Source organism: Artibeus jamaicensis, unplaced genomic scaffold (genome assembly GCF_021234435.1).
Source record: "Artibeus jamaicensis isolate MK-2021 breed Jamaican fruit bat unplaced genomic scaffold, CSHL_Jam_final scaffold_1689, whole genome shotgun sequence".
NCBI classification, from domain to species: Eukaryota; Metazoa; Chordata; class Mammalia; order Chiroptera; family Phyllostomidae; genus Artibeus; species Artibeus jamaicensis.
The window spans coordinates 1,544,696-1,549,466 of record NW_026522029.1 but is presented as its reverse complement, the minus strand read 5'-3'; the positions used below and the strand labels follow the sequence as shown (position 1 = coordinate 1,549,466).

The following is a 4,771-nucleotide window of genomic DNA, read 5'->3' as shown; positions in this document are numbered from 1 at the left end:
TTCTGTATTTTGAAACATATTTTATTGATTATGCTATAACGGTTGTTCCATTTCCTGGTCCCGTTATTCCCCTCTGTCCTGCGTCCCCACTTCCAACCAGAATTTCACCCCCTTTGTTCGTGTCCATGCGTCGTGCATGTAAGTTCTTTGATTTCTCCATTTCCTATACTACTCTTAACCTCCCCATCTACTTTCTACCTACCATGTATGCTTCTTATTTCCTGTACCTTTTCCCCCATTCTCCCCACCTCCCCACTGATAACCCTCCATGTGATCTCCATTTCTGTGATTCTGCTCTTGTTATAGTTGTTTGCTTAGTTTGTTTTTGTTTTTGTTTCTGTTCAGTTGTTGATAGTTGTTTGTTATCATTTTACTATTCATAGTTTTGATGACCTTCTTAGATAATTCCCTTTAATATTTCATATAATAAGGGCTTGGTGATGATGAACTCCCTTAACTTTGCCTTATCTGGGAAGCACTTTATCTGCTCTTCCATTCTAAATGACAGCTTTGCTGGATAGAGTAATCCACTTGGATGTAGGTCCTTGCCTTTCATGACTTTGAATACTTCTTTCCAGCCCCTTCTTGTCTGTGAGGTTTCTTTTCAGAAATCAACTGACAGCCTTATGAGAACTCCTTCATAGGTAACTGTCTCCTTTTCTCTTGCTGCTTTTAAGATTCTCTCCTTATCTTTAATCTTGGCTAACATAATTATGACTTATTTTAGTGTGTGCTTCCTTGAGTCCAACTTTTTTGGGACTCTCTGAGCTTCCTGGACTTCCTGGAAGTCTATTTCCTTTGTCAGATTGGGGGGTTTCTCCTTCATTATTTTTTCAAATAAGTTTTCAATTTCTTGCTCTTTCTCTTCTCCTTCTGGCACCCCTGTGATTCAGATGTTGGAATGTTTAAACTTGTCCAGGAGGTTGCTAAGCCTCTCCTCATTTTCTTGAATTCTTGTTTCTTCATTCTATTCTAGTTGAATGTTTATTTCTTCCTTCTGCTCCATATCATTGATTTGAGTCCTGATTTCATTCCCTTCACTGTTGAGTCCCTGTACATTTTCCTTTATTTCACTTTGCATAGCCTTCACTTTTTTCTCTATTTTGCAACCATATTCAACCATTTCTGTGAGCATCCTGATTACCAGTGTTTTGAACTGTGCATCTGACAGGCTGGCTATCTCTTCATTGCTTAGTTGTATTTTTTCTGGTGCTTTGATCTGTTCTTTCATTTGGGCCATATTTCTTTGTCTCAGCATGCTTGTTAATTTGTAGGGGGTAGAACCTTAGGTGTTTGCCAGATTGGGGCAACCCAGGTCGCTGCATTGTTGCACTGTCTATGGTGATGGACTCTAAGAGAGAACAGTGCAGCTTTCTCAGCTCTTAGAGAGCTGTCACTTCCCCCATTACCCACAAGCAAATTGGGCCCTTCTGATGCTGACTCCCAAGACGATGGGTTTGTGTATGTCTATAACCCCATGGGTCTCTCCAGCAAACTCTCCTGTGTGTCTGGGAGTTTCTCTTGCCACTGCAGCCCCGACAGGTTTTTACACCAGAGGTTTTGAGGCTTTATTTCCTTGAGCTGGAACCCTGGGTTGCATGTCTGTCTCACTCTCCAGTTGTTTCTTCTGGTTTACCCTCATGCAAATGTGGGACCACATGGATCTCCAGCTGCTGCCTTGCCACTGCATGTCCTTTCTGCCCCAGCTTCCTGTCTCTGCCTCTCCTTTTTTTCTGAACGGACTTCGATATCAAATCATTTTTACTTTCAGCAGTATTTGTAAGTTTTCTGTGTATATGATTTTCATATCTTTTGTTATGTTATTCCTATTGCATGTTTCTTCTTTAACTCAGTTGTTAGAATTCCATACAGTTCAATTTTCTGGCAGTTCTGGTTATTTTTCGTTTTTAAATTTGTTGCTGGCCTCCTTTTGCTTGTTTGAGGAGATAAAGTGTATCTACCTATGCCTCCATCATGGCCGGAAGTCTCTCATTGAATTTTTTGCAGAAATTCTTAGCTAAAGCAATAAGATAAGAAAAAAAAGACAAAATTTGGAAAGAACTAATTTAAACTGTTGTTTTCATAGAGGCTATGATTGTTTACATGAAAAATCCTAAGAACTCTATAAAGCAACTGTGAGAATTAAATCAATTTATTTATCCAGCTGGTAAAATTTATAGTCAATATAGTGAAAATAAAAAATAAAAATACAAAAGCCTTTCTTTTTATATAACTAGCAACAAATAGTTGGTAAGAGAAAATCTAATATTACCATGTATAGTAGCATTTAAAAACATGCAATAGAAATAACATAAAAAAGATATGAAAATCCTATACACAGAAAACTTACAAATATTGCTGAAAGTAAAAATAATTTAATATCAAGTCTGTTTGGGGAAAAAAGCCCAACCATTGTTAATATAACAAGAACAGTTCATGCAACATTAATGTAACCTGTCAGCCAAAAAGCCTGGAATGGAATGTGCACATGTGAATAATGATGACTTCACTGTGCTAGTCGGTGGAGGTGGTAGATGCCGTTGAGTGAGCATGTGTGCTGTGTGGCCACCATATTCGAAACAAGTGAGTGAGCAGACCAATGAATCTGCATCAAATTTTGAATTAAGCTTGAACATTCCTTCACAGAAACTACCCGGATGAGTCAGAAGGTTTTTGGGGATGATGCAACAAGTGTGGTGCAAATAAAAGTGTGGCACAAATACTTCAAACATGGTTGAGAATCTGTTGAAAGTGATCCATGTTCTGGAACACCTACAACAAGCAAAATACCTGACAATGTTGAACGTGTGCAGGCTCCAATCAACAAAGGTCAGTGACTCAAAGTGCAAAAACTAGAAGCTGATCTGGGGATTCCAAAAACCACAGTGTATGAGATTTTGATGCAGGATGTTAGCATGAAACATGCCATGGCAAAATTCATTTCATGGCTTCCGCTACCAGAGCAGAAGAAACATCATGCTGTAATTGCTAATGACTTGATTCAAACTGCTACCAATGAACCATATTTTCTCAAGGAGATCAGAACCAGAGATGAATTGTGAGTCTACAGCTATAATCCAGAAAGAAAAGCCCAATCATCCCAATGGAAGTTGCCTAGTTCCTCATGCCCAAAGAAGGTGCAGCGAAGTTGCAGCAAGATCAAGACCATGTCAACTGTGTTTTCTCATTGGAAAGGTGTTGTCCATCATGAGTACACCTCACCAGGCCAAACAATTAATAAAGAGTACTACCTCAATGTTCTTCATTGATTGAGAGATGCAATACAAGGAAAATGGCTGCAGCTATGGGCACCTGGTGATTGGCAGCTTTATCACAATATGGCACCTGCTCATGCATCATGTCCTGTGCAATTTTTTGGCAAAACAGCAAATCACACAGATGACTTAGCCCCCTACAGCCCATATTTTGCACCCTGCAACTTTTGGCTTTTCTAAAAAACTAAAATCACCTTTGAAAGGGGAGAGATTTCAGAACATAGATGAGGTTCAGGAAAATATGATGGGGCAGTTGATGACAATTCCAAGAAAGAATTTTGCAGAGTGTTTTGAATAGTGAAAGAAATACTGGGAGAACTATGTGACATCCTAAGGTGCCTACTTTGAAGGAGACTGAGGCATCATTGTCCTATGGACAGTGTTTCTTGTATCTTCTTCAATAAATGTCTCTTTTACAGTACATGGCTGGATATTTTCTGAAAAGACTTCACTGTATATTGCCAGTTTATGAAGTAAAAGACTTGTTATTTTTAAGATGTCAGTTCTCCTCGAATTTAAGCTGATTCCTTTTTTCATTTTACATTTCAGTGAAAGTTGCATTTAAGATTACTTTATTCCTGCATCTTCTCAATTGTTTCTTCCTTGTACTTGCCTTTTCCTTTCTTACTTGTTGAAACATGGCTTTATATTTGAAGATCTTCTTGTTGTCTTTGACCATCTTTAGTTTGGTGATAGCCAACTTGCTAGGGTGAATGCTCACATAAACAGTTGTACCATTAGCTCTCTCCCACTGTACTCATTCAATGTAGAAGACATATTTCTTCTGTAAACTTGGACTACTCTGACAATTTACTTCACTCTGTAGGGTCCTCGCACAATCTGAACATCAACTTTTAGAATAGACATGGATTAATGCTGTCCTTCTATCCCAGGTCTTTGGAAAGAGGAGAAAACAATCTTCCTGTGAATACAGGAGGGTGCATTGAAATGCCTTCTATGGTTCTTGCTCCAGTCAGACATCGCAAAGGGACTGAAGTTTATTTTGTCCACTGGTGCTTCTATGATGGCCAAAAAAGGGAATAGTTAATTCTTAATTTATATGAAAATGCAAACAGCCAATACAATTTTGAAAAATACAGAGAAGAAACTTTAGGGTCTTATACACCTGATTTCAAGGCTTTCTACATAGTTACCATAATCAACACTTTAAGGCAGCAGAAGACTATTAGAGACTCAGATCAATAGAGTAGAATAGAGAGTTCAGACACATGTGACCTATGAAATGCATGCACGTACACATATATACAAATACAAACCTGATTTTTAACAAAGATCCAATCTAAGTCAAGATATAAAATGAGTCTTTTCAAAAACTTGTGCTAACATAATGAAATATCAATATTAAAAAAATCTAATGCTTACACAAAAATTAACTGGAAATGACTTACAGATGTAAATGTGAATGCTAAATCCATTAAAATTTTTTACAATGTACAGAAGAGTTTCTCTGTCATTGTTGGATAGGCAAAGATTTT

At 37.9% G+C, this 4,771-nt stretch overlaps 1 pseudogene; it reads right to left on the bottom strand.

The window, feature by feature from the left end:
- Window positions 1–3,847: 3,847 nt before the first annotated feature.
- Window positions 3,848–4,313, bottom strand: LOC119041720 (60S ribosomal protein L26-like; annotated as a pseudogene).
- Window positions 4,314–4,771: the final 458 nt, after the last annotated feature.